Raw genomic sequence first — 21,435 nt, 5'->3', positions numbered from 1 at the left:
GATAGTGCGAACCTTTTTCCTCGGATAGTGTTGGCTAGCACGAGGGGACATAGCTTTAAATTGAGGGGTGAGCGATATAGGACAGATGTTAGAGGTACGTTCTTTACTCAGAGAGTAGTAAGGGCGTGGAATGCCCTGCCTGCAGCAGTGGTGGACTCGTCAACGTTGAGAGCGTTCAAGTGGTTATTGGATAAACATATGGATGATATTGGAATAGTGTAGATTAGAGGGGCTTTAGATTAGTACCACTGGTCGGCGCAACATCGAGGGCCGAAGGGCCTGTACTGCGCTGTAATGTTCTATGTTCTACTTTCTGGTTGCCCTTCAGTTAATTCACCTTTGCTTTGGTTCCCACTCCCCTGCCAAACTAATTTAAATCCTCCCGTGTGACACGAGCAAACCTCCCGGCCAGAATATTTATGCCCTTCCAGTTTAGATGCACCCCATTCTTCTTGTTGAGATCCCACCTGCCCCTGAAGCGATCCCAATGGTCCAGATATCTGAAACCCTACCTCCTACACCAGCTGTTCAGCCACGTGTTGAGCTGTACTTCATTCCTATTTCTAGCCTTACTGGCACGTGACACAGGGAGTAATCCTGAGATTACAACCCGAGAGGTTACTGCTTTTTAACTTTCTACTAAGCTTCCTAAACTGCTGCTGCAGGACCTCGTCACTCTTCCTACCTGTATCGTCAGTAGGAATATGTAGCACAACCACTGGCTGTTCACCCTCTCCCTTCAGAATGCTTTTTGCCCGTTCAGAGACATCCTGGACACTTGCACCATGCCATGCTGGAGTCTCTTTCACGTCCAAATCAAAATCATTTAAAAATTGTTTCAAATCATTTGGGAAAACACATAAATTGTCAACATCGCTCCTCTGTCCCTAACAGGCCCATCACCCTTGGCTCCTCCCAGTCACCCCACACCGCATCACTCCTGAGCTGTGCATCATCCTGCATCCCACCACGATCACCAGGATCCCCTATCACTCCAGACTCTCTCCATCACCTCTGGCTCCCTGTGTCATTCCTGCCTCACCATTTTCCGCGCACCCTGATTTTATTTCATCTATGATTCCTTCCATTGTGTCACAGACGTTCTCATTTGTTCTATCATGTCTGATTACTTTAATACATTACAGAATGTATTAGCACGTCTCAATACCTCCTCAATTAAACTGGTCATTTTGCCAGCAGCATGATGTATGATTTCATTGTTTATTTCCCTTCCTTGCAGTGAACTTAGTCACCATTGTGATCCTCATCCGCAAAAACTGTGGTCTCTCCAGATGTGTTACTCGTTATCTGGTGGCCATGACATTGGCGGATCTACTGGTTATTATCCTCGACCTGATATTGAGACACATTCCGATTGTTTTTGCTGAACAGTTTCAATTCCTGAAATTCATCCCCGTGTGTAATGTCCACGCTGTCCTGGTTTATGCAGCCACTGACTGTTCTGTCTGGTTCACCGTCACTTTCACCTTTGATCGATTTGTGGCCATTTGTTGCCAGAAGCTGAAAAATAAATATTGCAGCAAGAAAACGGCGTCTGTGGTTCTGGGAACAGTGACTGCACTGAGCTTCTTAAAGAATATTTTCTGGTATTTTATAGTTACACGTCAGTATGTATTGATGAACGACCCTTGGTTTTGTAATTACTCATTTGATGTCATGCTTTCTCCAGTCTGGGGAGCAATTGTGTTTCTCCATTATATTCTAACCCCATGTATCCCATTTGTTCTGATTCCACTGCTCAATGTTCTCACCATCAGGCACATTTTAGTGACGAGCAGGGCCCGCAAGAGACTCCGGGCTCACTGCAATGGGGAGAGTCTCAGTGACCCAGAAATGGAAAGTCGAAGAAACTCCATCATTTTACTGTTTGTTATTTCAGCCAATTTCATCCTGTTATGGTCAACGTTAATGATTGATACTTTATCTTTCCAGATGTTCTGGTTGGGGTATCCATCTCCATACAGTGGGATTTTTGTTCAGGAATTGGGCCTAATGCTGCAGCTCCTGAGTTGCTGCACAAACACCTTTATTTATGCAGTCACCCAGACTAAGTTCAGGGAGCAGTTGAAGAATGTGATGAAATATCCCTTTACTCAAAGTCATTCAGGGAAGAACTGAATCACTGAGAGTTTCCAGATTTTTTTTCATTTTCTTTTACATTTCCTGAAAGGGGAGTGTACAAACACGACAGGATCTCAATTGATTCATACAGTTGTGCAGTGCAGAAAAGGCTCCTCGGTCCATCAAGTCTGCACCCACAATAACTACCATTCAAGTCGCATTACTTTCATGCTCCAGCACTTGTCCCATATCCTTGAATGTTATGATGTTTCAAGTTCTCATCCAAATACATTTAAAAAGTCTAGAGTTTTCCCGCCTCCATTACCTTCGGAGGAAGAGCATTCCAGATTGTCACCATCCGCTGAGCATTTTTTAAAATTCCCCTCTGAATCCCCTGTCCCTTGCCCAAAAACTACGCTCCCATGTGATTAATCCTCAACCAAGGGGAATAGCTGCTTCCCATTCAGCATGTCCATACCGCTCATAATGTGATATACCTTAATCATATTTCCTCGGTCACCTCTGTTCTCGAACAAAATAACAATCCAAGCCTATCCAGTCTCCCTTTATTGCTCAAATGCTCCATTCTAGGCAAACGCTTGGTGAATATCCTCTGTACTAGTGGAATCACATCCTTCCGATAGTGTGATGACCAGAACTGTACGCAGTACGCCTGCTGTGGCCTAACCCGTGTTCTGTGCAGCTCCAACATTACCTCCTTGCTCTTCACTCTATGCCACAACTGTGAAAAGCAAGTGTCCGTATGCGTTCCTAAATATCATATTCATCAGCTCTGCTGCCTTCAAGGCTCTATGAATAATTACCCCAAGAACCCTCTGTTTCTCTGAGCCTTCTCGTGTCGTGACATTCGTTAAATACTCCTTTGTCTTGTTACTTCTCCCAAAGTGCATCAGCTCGCATTTATCAGGATTAAATACCATCTGCCACTGCTCTGCCATCTGACCAACACATCTAAATCTTTCTGACAACTGCAACCTGTTTCTTTACTCTTAACCACCCTACCAACCTTGCTTGTCATTCCCCTACATTATCATCCTATCATTTGTGTAGATAACAAACAAGTGTCCCTGCACTGATCTTTGTGGTACGCCACTCGGCAACGGCTTTCAGCCACTCAAGCAACCTTCTATAATGATACTTTGTTTACGATTACGAAGCCAGTTTTGGATCTACTTTGCAAAGTTTCCCTGAATTCCATATGCTTCAGCCTTGTCAATCAGTTCCCCCATGTGGGTCCTTGTTAAAAGCTTTGCTAAATACCATATAAACTACATTAATTGGACCCTCCAATTGGCTAGGTCAACTGTCCAATATCCAACTACCTTGCTCTGACTTGACAGCAAAACAATTACAATGATATATCACCTCTCCGATTCACCCTTCCAGCTGCCCATTATCCCGCTGCTTCACTCTGATTGGACAGCAATCATCCAAACATCACACTCTTGGAAAGTGGTCCTACAATTCCCACAGTGAACCGGTGGGGGTGGCCTGACGAAGTGAGGTCACGGAGAGGGCATGAGGTAACCAAAAAGCGAAGTGAGGTCACAGAGGGCACCTACATAAACACCTGGGGTTAAGAGTTAAGTGTTGCATTGTCAATTTGGAGTCAAAATGGGACAGCAGATTGAAGGGGAACAGGAGGGTCATTAGGCTCCAGAATCAGTCTCAGCGAGAGAGAGGGAGGGAGGGCGAGATATCTAGCATAGAAATAAAACAACAGGATCAGACACCTCGAGAGAGAGAAAGAAGGGGAGAGAGTCGGGTAGAGCGAGAGGGGCAGTGCGAGAGAGGGTGAAGAGAGGGCAGGGACGGTTGCAGAGAGAGAGAATGAAGAGAGGGCAGGGACGGTTGCAGAGAGAGAGAAGGGGGGCAGAGAAGGAGGCAGATAGAGAGAGGGTGCAGTGAGAGATTGAGGGCGTAGAGAGTGAGGAGACAGAGAGAGAGAGAGGGAGGGGGCAGAGGGAGAGTGGGCAGAGAGAGAAGTGCACTGACAGCGTGGGGCAGTGAGAGAGGTACAGAGAGAAAGTGGGGCAGTGAAAGCGTGGGGCAGAGACAGCATGGAGCAGGGTGAGTGGGGAAGAGAGGGATTGGGGTAGAGTGAGAGGGGCAGAGAGAGGGGGGTAGAGAGAAAGTGGCACACGGAAAGAGGGGGCAGAGAGAGCAGGGGCATAAAGAGAGAAGCGGCAGAGATAGTGGGGAAGAGAAAGAGACAGAGAGGTGGGGGCCGGGGGCGAACGTGAGTGAGAGAGAGGTGGAGAGAAAGCCACATTAATGGAGAATAATGCTGGAGTTATATACAATAATATTTCAACTTTACAAATGAACTACGTTTAATATTTTAAAAATGGACGGATACAACAATAATAGCTGAGAATGCACAGCCAAACACTGACAGGAATGGCTGCAGGGTCTCTCTCTGAACATTGAACACCTCCCTGTGCTTACTGAAAAGATAATTGTAAAACTATCCAAAGACTGATTCCCATCCCCGGTATTGACAAAGGGACATAACAACTATTTTATGTCAGATGCGATAGATGTTAATTTCCGAGACAAAAATGGCCATCCTGTGTCTCCACTTGGAATACACAAAGAAAGTTCGGATAGTTCGGATGGGGCAGTTTTTGTGCAGTGTGTGCAGGAGTTTCCTGACACAATATGTGGATAGGCCGACAAGAGGTGAGGCCACATTGGATTTGGAACTGGGAAATGAACCGGGCCAAGTGTTAGATTTGGTTGTGGGAGAGCACTTTGGAGATAGTGACCACAATTCGGTGTCTTTTGTTATTGCAATGGAGAGGGATAGGGCCGTACAGCAGGGCAAGGTTTACAATTGGGGGAGAGGTAATTATGATGCGATTAGGCAAGAATTAGGGGGCATAAGTTGGGAACAGAAACTGTCAGAGAAAGGATCTAATGAAAAGTGGAACTTTTTCAAGGAACAAATACTGGATGTCCTTGATAGGTATGCCCCTGTCAGGCAGGGAGGAAATGGCCGAGTGAGGGAACCATGGTTCACGAAAGAGGTGGAATGCCTTGTGAAAAGGAAGAGGGAAGCTTATGTATGGATGAGGAAACAAGGTTCAGATGGCTCGATTGAGGGTTACAGGTTAGCAAGGAATGAGCTGAAAAAGGGGCTTAGGAGAGCCAGGCGGGGACACGAGAAGTCCTTGGCGGGTCGGATCAAAGAAAACCCCAAGGCTTTTTACTCTTATGTGAGGAATAAAAGGATGACCAGGGTGAGGTTAGGGCCGGTCAAGGACAGTAGTGGGAACTTGTGTATGGATTCAGTTGAGATAGGCGAGGTGATGAATGAATACTTTTCTTCAGTGTTCACCAAGGAGACGGGCCATGTTTTTGAGGAAGAGAATGTGTTACAGGCTAATAGGCTGGAGGAAATAGATGTTCGGAGGGAGGATGTCCTGGCAGTTTTGAATAAACTGAAGGTCGATCAGTCCCCTGGGCCTGATGAAATGTATCCTAGGATTCTTTGGGAGGCATGGGATGAGATTGCAGAGCCTTTGGCTTTGATCTTTGGGTCCTCGCTGTCCACGGGGAGGGTGCCAGAGGACTGGAGAATGTCGAATGTTGTTCCTCTGTTTAAGAAAGGGAATAGAAATGACCCTGGTAATTATAGACCGGTTAGTCTTACTTCGGTGGTTGGTAAATTGATGGAAAAGGTCCTTTGGGATGGGATTTACGACCATTTGGAAAGATGCGGATTAATCCGGGAGAGTCAGCACGGATTCGTGAAGGGCAAATCGTGCCTCACAAATTTGATCGAATTTATTGAGGAGGTCACTAAGTGTGTTGATGAAGGTAGGGCAGTTGATGTCATATACATGGATTTTAGTAAGGCGTTTGATAAGTTCCCCCATGGTCGGCTTATGATGAAAGTGAGGAGGTGTGGGATAGAGGGAAAGTTGGCCGATTGGATAGGTAACTGGCTGTCTGATCGAAGACAGAGGGTGGTGGTCGATGGAAAATTTTCGGATTGGAGGCAGTTTGCTAGCGGAGTGCCGCAGGGATCAGTGCTTGGTCCTCTGCTATTTGTGATTTTTATTAATGACTTAGAGGAGGGGGCTGAAGGGTGGATCAGTAAATTTGCTGAAGACACCAAGATTGGTGGAGTAGTGAATGAGGTGGAGGGCTGTTGTAGGCTGCAAAGAAACATAGATAGGATGCAAAGCTGGGCTGAAAAATGGCAAATGGAGTTTAACCCTGATAAATGTGAGGTGATTCATTTTGGTAGGACTAATTTAAATGTGGATTACAGGGTCAAAGGTAGGGTTCTGAAGACTGTGGAGGAACAGAGAGATCTTGGGGTTCATATCCACAGATCTCTAAAGGTTGCCACTCAAGTGGATAGAGCTGTGAAAAAGGCCTATGGTGTGTTAGCTTTTATTAACAGGGGGTTGGAGTTTAAGAGCCGTGGGGTTATGCTGCAACTGTACAGGACCTTGGTGAGACCACATTTGGAATATTGTGTGCAGTTCTGGTCACCTCACTATAAGAAGGATGTGGAAGCGCTGGAAAGAGTGCAGAGGAGATTTACCAGGATGCTGCCTGGTTTGGAGGGTAGGTCTTATGAGGAAAGGTGGCGGGAGCTAGGGCTGTTCTCTCTGGAGCGGCGGAGGCTGAGGGGAGACTTAATAGAGGTTTATAAAATGATGAAGGGGATAGATAGAGTGAACGTTCAAAGACTATTTCCTCGGGTGGATGGAGCTATTATAAGGGGGCATAACTATAGGGTTCGTCGTGGGAGATACAGGAAGGATATCAGAGGTAGGTTCTTTGCGCAGAGAGTGGTTGGGGTGTGGAATGGACTGCCTGCAGTGATAGTGGAGTCAGACACTTTAGGAACATTTAAGCGGTTATTGGATAGGCACATGGAGCACACCAGGATGATAGGGAGTGGGATAGCTTGATCTTGGTTTCAGATAAAGCTCGGCACAACATCGTGGGCCGAAAGGCCTGTTCTGTGCTGTATTGTTCTATGTTCTATGTTCTATAAAAGTGTTAAAAGCTAGCCCAGAGAGCTGTCCAGGGCTGCTGCCTCACAGTCTGTCAGTCTGTATGTGTTGTATGTGTGTGTGCCCTGTGAGCAAACCAGCTGGAAGTTTGCCACTTCGAAAACGATACAGTAACTGGAGCAGTACCCCTACAAAATAGCCAGCGTTTGCAGGAATATTTAAAGCTCCCTCTCTGACTGTGAAAGTCAATCATCCAGCAGAACAATTGCAGCTGGGAAAGTATCTGGAATATCTCTACTGACCAAAGGACTCTTGAGCTGAAGAATCACTTACTGGAAACAAACTCTAGCGGTCCCATCGCTCAGCCTCTATTCCTCACCACTCAAGGTCAGTTCTATACAACTTTGTATTCATATTTACTTACAATTAAAAACAATTGTCATTTCTAATCTGTATGAATGTAGAGGCATATGCTTTGCCATTTATTCTTACACTTTTCGGAAGGAATAAACACTGTGGTTGGAATTTTACGACTTCGTGACGCCCGTTTTGCAGCGGAAAAATGTCGTTGAATCGGGCGTAAAGAGGATAGCGTGAATGGCACCCGTTTTCGCACCTGTCGTGACATTATGACACCTGGATTTCCAGCGCGGTCAGTCTCTCAATGAAAATGGGCGAGTGTTTGATTAGTTTATTTCATTTTATGGAAGTGTTGATTTCCATATGTTTAGCAACTCCAGTGCTCTATCGTCTCGGCTCGCTTGACTTTATGGCCTCACCCGTGAGAGGTTCTCTGCATTGCGTAACACATCTGTTCAACATGAATGGGGATCATTCGTGCTGGCCCTGCATGTGGAACCGGAGGCCATTGAGGCCCTCCGAGGAGGCCGAGTGCAAGGTGGACGTGCCCCTCGGGAGTGGCAGTCCCACTCTAGCAACTGGGCAATGCCAGCTCTTTTTTATTTAATTTATTTGTTAGTCACATGCAGACTTACATCAGCACTGCAATGAAGTTACTGTGAAAATCCCTTAGTCGCTACACTCTGGCACCTGCTGAGGTACTCTGAGGAAGAATTTAGCATGGCCAATCAACCTAACCAGCACGTCCTTCGGACTGAGTAGAATTCGGAGCACCCAGAGGAATCCCAGGCAGACACCGGGACAACGTGCAGACTCCAAAGACAGAGATGCAAGCTGGGAATCGAACCTGTGTCCCTGGCGCTGTGAGGCAGCAGTGCAACCCACTGTGCCACCGTGCCACCAGGGCAATGCCCACCGGGCAGTACAGGAGTGGGGCCTGTGTGGGCAGTGCCGGGGGTGTTGCCACTGGAGGCGGGCCAATGTGGGAGAGGGGCCAGCTGCCACTCTGCCTGCGGTCAGTGGGGGAGGGACTGGAGCCCTGATCGGTCTTGGCAGCGGCGGGTTAGCGGGGGTTGCATTTCAGACCCCGGGTCCCCGCGAATGCTGGGGGGAGGGGGAGCTAGTTGTGGCTCCATACAGTAGCAGGGACCTGACAGCTCTGTGCCTGTCAGACCCCTGCTACTGCTGATGCACATGTGCAGCATCAGAGGTCTGCACATGCGCACTACCTCCCGCTACAGGTTGTCTGGCGTATTAAGCCCTGCCCACAGCCTCTCTGGCAAGAAATGGACTAACCCATCTTTTCAGAGACAGAGTGCATCAGATTGCGCGTGCAAACTGGCCCCAAAAAGGGACCTGGAACTCTCCCATTCTCATTTGTTCTCATTTATAAGAAGAAAGAGGGTAGTTTCCAATCTCCATCTCGATTTCATCCGTTTGCTCATTTTCTGTCCTCTTCTCCGACGATTACTGAACTTTCCTCTGTTCTGTTTTCCACTCAGTCTAGTTTACATGTTCCCTCTTTCCTCTTCACCATCTGTTTTCAACTCTCTTCATTTCTGACGGTATTTTAATCAGTAGTTTCGATATTTAATTTTGTGTTGCCCTCATTTCCTTTATTTACTTTTTCTCTAAATAATCCTACCACTCACTCTGCCGATGCTCAGACACAGCAGAGTGGCTCTTCCAGTCGGTGCAGGTTTTTGTAGATGGCCTCCCCGTGTTTATTACAGTGGCTCACAGCGCAGAGATAGGTGGCAGTGTCTATTAGTTGTGTGTCTCTCACAGTCAGCACACTGATATTGTAGCCTCCGCCGATTGGGGCAGTGATCCTCCCGCTTTGATCTGTTTCGCTTGTGGCAATCAGCAGATACTGGGGTGGCTAATTCGGGTTCTGTCTGTACCAATACAAGTAGTTAAACGAAATGGTCGTGGTGCAGTTCATGGATGCGATTTCCTCTTCACTGACAACCTTCTGCCGAGGAAGCAGCATCACCTCATCTGCTTCAGTCACCCCCGTGCAGGTCAGAGTGAAAAACAGCAAAGAAAATCTGTAACTTCCGAGCATTTTTCGGATCATATGAAATGTTGCTGAATAAATTCTCCAGGAAATTCAATTGAGAAACAGGACTTGGGTTTAATATTCAGAAGAAGTATCAAGGAGCCAAACACCCGCTTCACTTCCAACTGTAGCACCTCTCTGTCAAACTAATGAAAACAGTTCAGACTCGGGCTTTATCCACCACAGTCACTGACATCGATTTTACTGGAATCTGAGATGAAGGATTGAGGTCGGAATAAATGAATCCCATCAGCAACCCCAAGTTTCCAGTTACAAATCTGGTCCCACGCGTCGAACTGGGAAAGCATTTGTCCTATCAGACCACTGGCTGAACCCAGTTCGGGGTGAATCCATTCATTGGCAGCCGGCTCACCAGCTAACAAACCCCACAGCACCACCCCAGACACAAGGAAATGCAATGAGAACACCCTGAGACACGACAGCAAAATATGCAGGGTGAAGTTTGGAAAGGGTGTTTTCAAAGGTCCAACTCCCCTTTTACAGAGCAGGCAACCACGATTCTGCTACTTAGCATCTGGATTGCGTGGGGAACATTCTTGACAGGTAATTATGGACCAAACACAATTCATATTTTCTTTAATTTTACAAACATGGTTTAAAACTGAATTTTAAGTATTCAGTCGGTCTGATCTGCTTCCATTTTAACATGTTTTTCAGATATGAGTCATGGAGAGTCTGTCACTCAGTCGCTGTTCTCAGATGTTAAGACAGAAGGAGAAACGGTGATTTAAACTGTAGCTATGATACTACAATGAGCAACTACAATTTATACTACTACCGAAAACACGCAGACACACACCCGTGTTTATATTGAGGAAAAACTTGATATTTGGTGAAGATATAGATGATTTTGCGAAAAACCGTTTCTCTGGACAGCTTCAGGCATCGAGTAAATTCACCAGTTTGACTATCTCGAGTCTGCAGCTGACTGACGCTGTTGTGTATTACTGCGCTCTCGCTGGGATGGAAAGCCGTCTGACCTCTGCACAGAAACAGCCTTTGACTATAGGTTTAAACCCTGTCTGCTGCGGGTTGCACAAAGTCGCGGGCAAATGCAGCCATAATGTGACTGTCAGCCACGTAAGAATCCTCACTAACCTGGGATCAGCCCAAGTGTTTCCAGTATCCTGCCACTTCAGTCATTGTGTCTCTATGATTCTGTGAGATCTCTCAGTGGTGAGCTGGCTGACATTGAAAGGAAATACCTCGAGCGGAGCTGCTTTCAGCACCTCGATAGTGGAACGGCTGCGCTTTTCCAGATGGGGTTGAGGGAATGAAACCCTGCCCTGTTAATTAGCAGCTGCAAATTCTGGGTTGCTCATTGTAACAAAAATATTCCAGCATTAAGGAAACATTCTGAAGTTCACTGGGGGAATTCTATTCTCAACGTTAATTTTAAAGATCACAGTCACTTCCTTGTGAACTCCCTTCATTATGGATAGACTTTTTCTGAAGCAGCGAAACTCTCGTCAGATCAAATAAACCCAGAGAACAGGCCGCGGGCAAAAGGCTTCAAAACCTGATGGGGAGTGCGTTGCTGAATATTAGACAGACACGGAAACTGGATCAAATGACAATGACTAAACTAAAGAGATCAAATAAATTTAAGAAGATCAGCGACAGTACAACTTGAAATTAACTAATACAATTCCTTATCTCTTGTTGAGGTTGTGTTTTGCTCTGATATTTTAGGAAGGCACCTGTGATTTTCTCAGTAGGGAGTGAATTATTATTTCTGTGTATCGGTGCGAGAGCACCCTCTGCTGGAAACTTACTGGAACTCTCAGTGTGAGATTTTGTCCGGGAATCGCTCTATCATTGAGCCCACAGCGCTGTCGGAGTGAAGAGCCCCGCCTTATTTAAAAGAGCGGTTTTTTTTCCTTTGTGCAAACAGCAGAAAGTCTGGCAAATCTTGAGACGAATCTCCCGCGCTGCATCCACATTGAGTATTTCGGACCTTTTCTGGGATATGGGATGTTTCAGAATAGAGTTGGTTCACGACAGGTTGTTGACTAACGACAGTCCGGTATTGTGCTCTGTCCTTCCTGCATTGTTAAATCAGAAGGAGCCTGTGACAACGAATCATCGCTATTGGTTTCGATCACACAAATACAGAGTGTTCCAAAAGTCAGAAATTAAACACAACTCCTGGATAAACACTGACTGAACAGAGACTCGCCAGACAGCAAGACCATTATTACCAGTAAGGAACAAGGGGGACACATGGCAATTCCTTTCGTGTTTGACAGAAAAATACAGGTTATTCTCGATGTATTGATTATTTTAATCTGATATAAAGTGTAACCCAGATCAGAATGTGGCTTCACTAACTCAGAAACTGAGGTTGCTTTTCAGGGGTACGTCTGGCTGTTCTGTAAGTGCTGATCGAAGTGGCGCACCAATAAATGAGAGTCGAAGAGAATTATTTAGTCTGATTGCTTCTCTTTCTCTTTCTGACATTTTCAGGGTTTCCGCCTCGCTTTTCTTGCCCTTGTCTCTGTCAGTTGTTCGTTCTGCCGTTCTTTTTGAAGTGCCATGAACATGCGGAGTTTAGAAAATCTAACTTGTCTCAGAATCTCATTTTTTAAAATCCCCATAAGAAGTATTCTGTTAAGAGTGGTAAAACTATTTCTGTATTTCACAGGTAAATTTGAAATTACAACGGTTAGGCAAAATGCATAATTTAGGGGGTATCGGGGCAAAAGCACAACAGCAGTTGCAATCTGCAAAGTTTCATGTTGATTTGAATTCCTTTCATTCATTCTCTATGGCGTGCACATTGGGTAAACAGAATGAACTATCAAGATGCAGAAGAAGGAAAGCATTTATTCCTTCTTCATAGTTATCTAAAATGAAATGTGTGTTACTGGGCATAATAATAATAATAATCTAATGACATAATTATATATCGATGTGAAAATCCTGTAATTTCTTCGGTCGCGCTGGCAAAATTATATTGTCCAGGTATCATTCGCAACTTATTCTCCAAAGAGCTTGGTACATCAAAGTGCAGCAACGTTTACCTACAATAATTTTGGATGGAATTTACATCTGATAACTATATCAAGTGTGTACATTAATCCCCAAATTAATCCAGGCAATATCTCCCATGGGCAATGGGGAACAAATTTCGCATCGAATGGATGGTGACAAAAGGGAAAATGCGCCACCCGACCTCCTGCTGTAAACTTTCATCCCTGACAATGTTGTACAATATTCACACTTCAACAAGCGGGTCCCAGGTCCAGCCATCGAGTGACTGAACCTCTCTGTGACTCACAGCGCCTGCAGTAAGTGAAAGCCGCCTGCAGATGGTGATATTGTATTATTTTAGTCACAAGACAGTGAAACTCCCGTTTCAACTCACTGATAGATTTTCTGAATATCAGTTTGACTGGATTAGTGCCGTTCCAAACTACCACCACCATCCCAAAGGAAAGTAGCAAAGTGCGATAAATGCTTGACTCGGCATCGAAGCCCACACTCGGTAAGATTAATTTTTAAATTGTTTATTTTGGGGGCATTTGTGGCATCTTCTCCCCCAGTGGCCCAGAGTGAGGCGGAATTGCTATTATTTTCATCCTGTGTGAGCTGACCATTATTTGGAGAGGTTCATGATTACAAATACCATTCCAATAACTCTTCTGCCAAGACCAGTTGTGTGCAGAGCAAGACAGTCTTGAGGTAAAGATATAAAACGCACACGTGTTTCAATTGTGATTAGTGAGTTATATATTGGCCCAGAAACTTGGGGGAGAATTATCATTTTTCATTCTTGAAACTGCGACCATGGGATATTTTAACTTTGCACCTGAGAGCGCGATCTAGATGGTGGTTTAGTACCTCATCCAGTGAAGCTGCAGCTCGGATAGATTTGATTTGATTTGATGTATTATTGTCACATGTATTAACATACAGTGAAAAGTTTTGTTGCTTGCGCGCTATACAGAGAAAGCGTAAGTACATGGAGAAGGACAGGAGCGAGAGCAGAATGTAGTGTTACATTCATAGCTAGTGTGTCGAGAAACATCAACTTTGTGCGAGGCAGGTCCATTTAAAAGTCTGATGGCAGCAATGAAGAAGCTGTTCTTGAGTCGGTTGTTAAGTGAACTCAAACATTTGTATTTTTTTCCCGACGGTAGAAGGTGGAAGAGAGAATGTCCCGTGGGTCCTTAATTATGCTGGCTGCTTTGCCGAGGCAGCGGGAAGTGTAGACAGAGCCAATGGATGGGAGGCAAGTTTGCGTGATGAACTGAGCTACATTCACGACCCTTTGTAGTTCCTTGCGGTCCTGGGCAGAGCAGGACCCATACCAAGCTGTGATACAGCCAGAAAGAATGCTTTCTATGGTGGATCTGCAAACGTAGGTGAGAGTCGTAGCTGACATGCCAAATTTCCTTCGTCTTCTGAGAAAGTAGAGGCGTTGGTTGGCTTTCTTAGCTGTAGTGTCAGCATGGGGGGACCAGGACAGGTTGTTGGTGATCTGGAGACCTAAAAACTTGAAGCTCTCCACCCTTTCTACTTCGTCTCCGTTGATGTAGACAGGGGCAATTTCTTCTCTACGCTTCCTGAGGTCGATGACAACCTCATTCGTTTTGTTGACATTGAGGGAGAGATTATTGTCGCCGCGCCAATTTCATCAGATTCTCTACCTCATTCTTGTACTCTGTCTCGTCATTGTTTGAGATCAGACGCACTACGGTGTCGTTAGCAAACTTGAAAGTCGAATAGGAGGGGAATTTGGCCACACAGTCATGGGTATATCAGGAGTGTAGTAGGGGGCTGAGAACACAACCTTATGGGGCACAGGTGTTGAGGATGATCGCGGAGGAGGTGCTGTTGCCTATCCTTACTGACTGTGTGCTGTGGGTTAGGAAGTTCAGGATCCAGTCGCAGAGGGAGGAGCCGAGGTCCAGACCATGGAGTTTGGAGATGAGTTTCGTCGGAATAAGGCTGAGCTGTAGTCAATAAATAGGAGTCTGACATAGGCGTCTTTGTTAACTAGGTGTCCCAAGGTTGAGTGCAGGCCCAGGGAGATGGTGTCTGCTGTGGACCTGTTGCGGCGGTAGGCGAACTGTAGTGGATCCAGGCAGTCCTGGAGGCTGGAATTGATTCGTGCTATGACAAGCCTTTCGAAGCACTTCATGATGATGGATGTCAGAGCCACCAGACGGTGTTCATTAAGGCACGCTGCTTGGATTTTCTTTGGTACTGGGATGATGGTTGTCTTCTTGAAGCAGAAGTAAAGAGAGGTTGAAGATGTCTGCGAATACCCCCGCCAGCTGATCCTCGCAGGATCTGAGTTCACATCCGGGTACTCCATCCGGGCCAGTCGGTTTCCGTGGGTTGAACTTCGAGAAAGTTGCTCCGAAATCTGCAATGATGACCTCTGATACAATTTCATCCAAGGGTGGAGGGAACGCATCGTTTCTGTCATGTAGTGATTACACATTCACCTCATCAAAGATTCCCTGTTGGAAAGCGGGCGGAAGTATACTTTTAACCTCAGAGTGAGGAAACGTGCAACAATTCACCTTTATTGCTGAATATTAACTGAATATTGTATCTTATACTGTGTTACACTTCCCCTCCCCCTTCACAGTTCCGTATTCAAAACCGACAGAACATTTTTCGCAGACTCTCCTTTCCAACTCTGAATGTTCAGAAAGCTTCCCTCAAACCTGCACAGTCCGGCTGATTGCCGTTGATTTGTATCTGATTATTAACGGCTCCTGCAGCACCACTTCCGTTAATAACAGTCACGCGAAGCCACGTTTCAGATGGGGAAACAAACCCAACAATGATTCTCTATTCTCCGGCTCCACATTGAGTGAGACAGGGGCAAGCAGCAGGATTTTAACCCACAGTCTCCAATCACCCGCTGACAGCAGAAAGGCGCGACTGCAGATGCACCTGTACGTTGTTTTAAACTCAGAGTGAGAATTGTTTAAAATTAACTCAACAGAGTATTTTACACTGCATGTTACATTTCCCCACCCATCTGTGCACATACAAACGCAATATTTTTCACTGACTCCCGTTTCCAGCTCTGACGGTTCGGAAAGCTTCTCTCAAACCTGCACATTCCGGATCTTCCTTTCGTTCGTTGAACCGCTGATCAACAATTGTTGCCCATCCCCATTTGAGGGGCAACCACTTTGCTGTGGCTCTGGAGTCATGTGTTGGTCACACCATCTAACAACAGCAGATTTCCTTCCCCGACGGACATCAGTGAATCATGATTTTTAGCAACAACGGATGTTGTTTCAGGGTCATCAGTGGATTTTTATTCCAATCTTATTTATTGTATTCAAACTCCACCAGCTGTCCTGGCCGTTCCCAGAATATCAGCTGGTCGAGGGATCACACCACTGGACGATCGTCTCACCTAAAAGAACTGTTCGAGGTGAGGCTTTGCTCATTTGACAGATTATTAAAGGCTGCAGCAGCGTTACCTCCGTTAATAACGTTATTCGAGGCCACATTTCAGACAGGGAAACAAATCCATCGCTGATTTTTTTTTTCCCGGCTCCACAGTGAGTGAGACAGGGAGAAGCAGCAGGATTTGACCCCGCAGTCTCCAATCGCCTGCAGAAAGCGGCGATTGCAGCTTCAATCAGCGGGTTACTGCCCATTCCTGGGACACAAGGTCCAATTCCGTTCAAACCTCCCCATAAACCGAACACAAGCTCAGCAAAACGCAAAAAGATCATGTCCGGCTCACTGAACCTTCGAGTAGCATTTACACAACACCTGAGTGATTCACAAACAAAATTCACACCAACTTTCCAGAACTTTTCATTGAAAAAGTCCTCCATTTGATTGAAAAACTGAGTGTTGTGGATCTGGAAATAAGCCCATGGGATTTGCGTTACACAGTGACTTGTTTCCCATGGTTAGCCCTCAGGTTTGCAATTCCATGTGTGTTATATATTGAAGCGAATCTTATATCAAAATTAGGAGAAAACAAGGGAAATATTAATTATTGGAACAAATCGTGAGGGAAATGGATCAAAATATTTGGAATGAGGTGCAGCTGAGAATGGTGTTGTTGATGATTGAGTGGAAAGCATTGGATCGCTGGGCTACTGGTTTTCAGTTCCCTTCCCTCCTGTTGAATTCCTCCCTGTGATAAGAGACATGGATTCATTTTACCCGCACGTTCATCGGAGAAAGGGAATAACCAACACGCTACAGCAGTGCTGCGGGATCAACGGAACTAAATAGACTTGTATAGAATTGTAAACAGTGCGGTCATGCTGCAGTTCTGGAACAGGCTTTGCAGAAATAGAATTGTGGTCATTGACACACTAGTTTAGAATACATTTAACAGCTGTTACTGCAGTCTCTGTGGCGCAATTGGTCAGCGCGTTCGACTGTTAACCGAAAGGTTGGTGGTTCGAGGCTCCCCAGGGACGGAATTTCACTATTTTCTCACCATCAGCATTCAGAGGTAAACAGTTGCGTGTTGGCAATGAGTTTGTGGGCATCAGTAAAAATAGTTTTCAATTGTTACCGACTGTACTGTTATCTGGTGTTACCAACATTATTCAATGACGATTGACTTCAAACATATTACATACAACATTATATACATGCTTCCATTATTCCATTAAACTTAAAAATTACAATCGAAACATGGACTTGTGGCTGAGCATTTGTTCCAATTCCATATCCCTGCTTCCATTCATTCCTGGATAGATCATAAATTTGTCGAACCCAGAGTGAAATATGTTCAATGATGGAGCATCAGAACCCTCTGGCTAGAGAATTCCGAAGATTCACGAGGCTTTGAGTGAAGCAAATTCTCCTCATCGCACTCCTAAATCATCAGCGCCTTATCCTGAGATTGTGTTCCCGTGTTTTAGATTCCTGGATCAGAAAAAAATAATGCCTCAGCTTTTCAATGGTACCTATTCTTTCTCGTTAAAGCTGTTGAGATTTTCCAGCATTTTCTATTTTTGATTCAGATTCCAGCATCATCAGATTTTGCTTTTATTCTGTCTAAAATGCGGGGATCCAAACTGCGCACACTATTCCAAATGTGGCCTCAACAAAACCCTGAATTACTGTAGCAAGATACAAACACTTCAAAACTTAACTCCGTGCTCAAGGCAGGAAGGAGAGCGTGACAGTGGATAATTCGCACTGTGTACATTCCTGCAATCAGTAACTGTAATGTAATCAGTAACTGGATCAGGAAGATGAGATATCTGTGTCTCTTTGTACTGTCATCTCTAAACTCCATCTCCTCTTAATGCCGTGTGGCATACATTCGCTTTCCCTGCTTTCCAGTTAAAGCTCGGGTTCACCAACTGTCTGTGTCTTTATCAAGCAGCTAATTGACCCTGGGAGCTGGATAGCCAGAGGGAGCTGGATGTGAGGCAGCGACAGAAACAGGAAGAGACGCGACATGACAGTGATCTTTCTGTCGATAGATCTGCCTCAGTCCTTCCCTCTCTCAGTCTCACTATCCATTTCCCTCTTTTGTTTTTGTTCCTCCTATTCTCTCCCTGTCTGGGTAGAATCAAGTTTAATTGAATTGATTCCTGAAATGAAGCGGTTGTTGAGCTGGGGTTGATTGTAATGGCGGAGGAGACTCAATGGGACATGTGATCTAATCCAACTCCAATGATTCTGTTCACTGCCAATACTAGTTCCGACAGCAATGACTTCTGTTGGTGTCGTTGATAGGAAGTTTAAGGCACTAAGTTTAGGATAGCGATATTTGTGGAGGCGTGTGATCAAATTCTCCCAATGTCAGATTTTCACTTAAATTACTTTAAACGTTACGAACTTTGATCAAACATGTGATTATTAAAATTGAATGCAGTAGAATGTGTCATCATTCATTTTGATTAGAGAAACCAGCAGAGAGAATGTAAAGTGAGCAGCTGACGGGCTTGTGGAACGAGTTTAGTTGCTCCACAAGTAAACCGGGTCTGCTTCAAGTCATGCATCGCAAAGTTTCTGTAGTGCAGTGGTTACCACGTTTGCCTCACATGCGCACAGGTCCCCGGGTCAAGACCGAGCAAAAACATTTCGAAATGGGTTAATTTCACATGATTCAGATTTATTCTTGCTTTTCACGAAACATTGATTGAACGGTTGAGGTTTTGTGGCATTTAAAATGGGAATCACTCAGTAAAGAGATTAAAAGGGAAGGTCTGTGATAGAGAGCATAACAGGATGGGTTAACTGACACAAGGAATGATGGACAAGGGCAACATTGGGTGGTTCCCAATATTTTTATACTTTGCTGCTTTTATGGGTGAACTCCAGCTCTCCATTCCTCCGGCAATTTCACCGCTCAAACTGAGACTTTCTCCATCCCGCTTTGTTAATCCCACAGTTACTTCTTTCTGAATGAAAACTGCTTGCAATCAGTCGAAGTCAAATAGTTTTGTGCTTCATTCAGCGAGAAGTTTTCTTATCATTTAGCCCGATATTTTTATCCAGAAATGAGTGAAATTTGTGCCAATGCAAACGGTTAATTCTGACCCATTATCAACCAGATTTTACCTAGTGTCACCATCTCCATCGTCAGCGCTTTCCATCCTATCTCTGTCCTTCACTATCTGTGTTTCTTTTTGACCTTTTGTCCATGTGACATTTCCAACTCGGAAGCAAAACTACAAACCTCACTCCACCGTTTCTGGCAGAGCTGCTTTGGACCAGGAAGTATTACAGTTTGTTTATCAAAAACATTAAGTCTTAGTGCATCGCAGCCAGCCTGTGACCCCGAAAGCACCGAACACTAGCCACGAGACCAGCAGGATGTAATTTTCCTGATTCTCGCAGTCACGGATTACAGGAATGTGCATAGTGCCAATTAAACACAGTCACCCACTCCTTCCAGTCTGTTAAGATATGAATGTTCATATTTTCACACTAGCTTCCAGTATGACCAAAGCAGAGCTGTGACAAGCTGATGTTGTTCAGAATTTTTACCACACTCAGGTTTATAACACTTCGATGCCAACATTCCTCGAACGTGGTGAGCTACAGTGAAATTTAATGCAGTTGAAGATAGCTTATTGAAGATAGCTTACTCATTTTTTTCAGGAGGAACCCGCAAGGGTAAAGTAAATATGAATTGCTGTGGGTTTTTGATGGGATTGTGCATTGGGGCTGATATTTCACTCTGCTGTTCAAATTGGCACAGGTATTGAACGACCATTTTCAGCCTGTAGCCGTGTGTTGCGTTCCGTGGTGTAATGGTGAGCACCCTGAATCCAGCAATCCGAGTTCTAAACTCGGCTTTAATTTGCAAATGCAGATGGTTGATTTGCGGAGGTGCATTTTGTTTAAATTTCTCACAAAGTACGAATTGAGAGGACAATTTGTCAGCAAGTTCCACTGCTCTTCCAATGCACATTGCTGAGCCTCTGGCGCCAGGTGCCTGCAACATCAGTATTTTTCATCTTTTCGCTGCTCTTTAACTCCTCTGTTGAAAAAAAGAAACAGTTGGTGTCACACAATAACAATTCGACTGGAGTCTGGCAATTATTGAGCAAGTGTGTACGTGCGTGTGCGTGTCTGTGTGCCTGTGTGTCTTTGTCTATGTGTGTGTGTGAGAGAGAGAAAGAGGGCGTTGGTGTGTGTGTGTGTGTGTTTTGGGATAAAAGTCTTCCATCAGAGTGCTGTTGATTCAATGGGTGACGGTTCACACTCTGGCCTCTCGCCTCCTAACTTTTGTTTAAATTGGGACAGGTAACAGAGTGAATAACACCTCTGGGTGGACACAAACCCCACTGTCGCTTCCCCGACTCTCAGCGCTTTGTATTCTTGAGCAATCGTTCTCTGGGGCTGATGCAATGACGCCAAGAGAGTCATTCTCTGCAACAACTGCAACTTGCACATTGCTGAGTCTCTGGCGAAAGATGCCTGCATCAGCAATGTTTTTTTTCATCTTTCGCTGCTTTTTAAATCATCTGTTGAAAGAAATGAGCAGTTGGTATCACACAACAACAACAATTCGACTGGAGATTGGCAATTATTGAGCAAGTGTGTGTGTGTGTGTTTTGGGAGAAAGGCCGAGTGTCATAGGTCAGAGTGCTATCATTTCCATGTCGTAACGCTTCGCAGTTTGGACTCTCGCCGTCCCACTTCTTGTTTAAATTGGGACAGATGAGTGAGTGAATGGTACAAGTAGGTGGATCCCCAACAAAATATATACTGAATTCGTAACATCTTTTGAAATGATTAATCCTCTTCATGTTTCATTTCATGTCAAACAGGGTGACAGATCCTTGTATCTTATTATTTAAAACCTCAGCCCTTTGACGATGTAAACAGGTCAAGTTCAGTCAAAGAAAACTACTCCACATTGAACGAGAAAAAAAGACACTGAAGGTACTGCAAACCCCACCTCAAAACAGAAAATATTGGAAACAGCAGGTCAAACAGCGTCTGTGGTGAGGGAAACAGAATGAATGGTTCGGGTCGCTGACGTTTTATCCAAACTGGAAAAAGTTAGAGGTTTAATAGTTTACGAGCAAATACAGAGTGAGGGAGAATAGAGGGCGAGAACCCTATTTATGATCTTGTGATAGGATGTAAGGCTGGAGTGGTTGAATGACAATGAGGATGATTATTGTTCCCACTGACACAATCTTCCAGATCTTGATTTAAATCTTGCGCAAAATGAGAAGAAATTTGCTCTCTGAATTAAGGACTAAACTCTTCGACTGCCCGGGAAGCAGGGATAGCTTTAATTCAGAAAGCAGTGACGGTGAGATTAGTGGGGCGGCACGGTGGGACGGTGGTTTGCACTGCTGCCTCACAGGGACCCGAGTTAGATTCCTGTTTGGGTTACTATCTGTGTGAAGTATGCACGTTCTTCCCGTGGCTTCATGGGTTTTCTCCCACAGTCGGAAAGATGTGCTGGTTAGGTGCACTGACCCGAGTGGG

The sequence above is a fragment of the Mustelus asterias genome, unplaced genomic scaffold (assembly GCF_964213995.1).
Source record: "Mustelus asterias unplaced genomic scaffold, sMusAst1.hap1.1 HAP1_SCAFFOLD_50, whole genome shotgun sequence".
Lineage (NCBI taxonomy): Eukaryota > Metazoa > Chordata > Chondrichthyes > Carcharhiniformes > Triakidae > Mustelus > Mustelus asterias.
The sequence above is the reverse complement of the archived record's forward strand: the minus strand, read 5'-3'. Positions refer to the sequence as shown.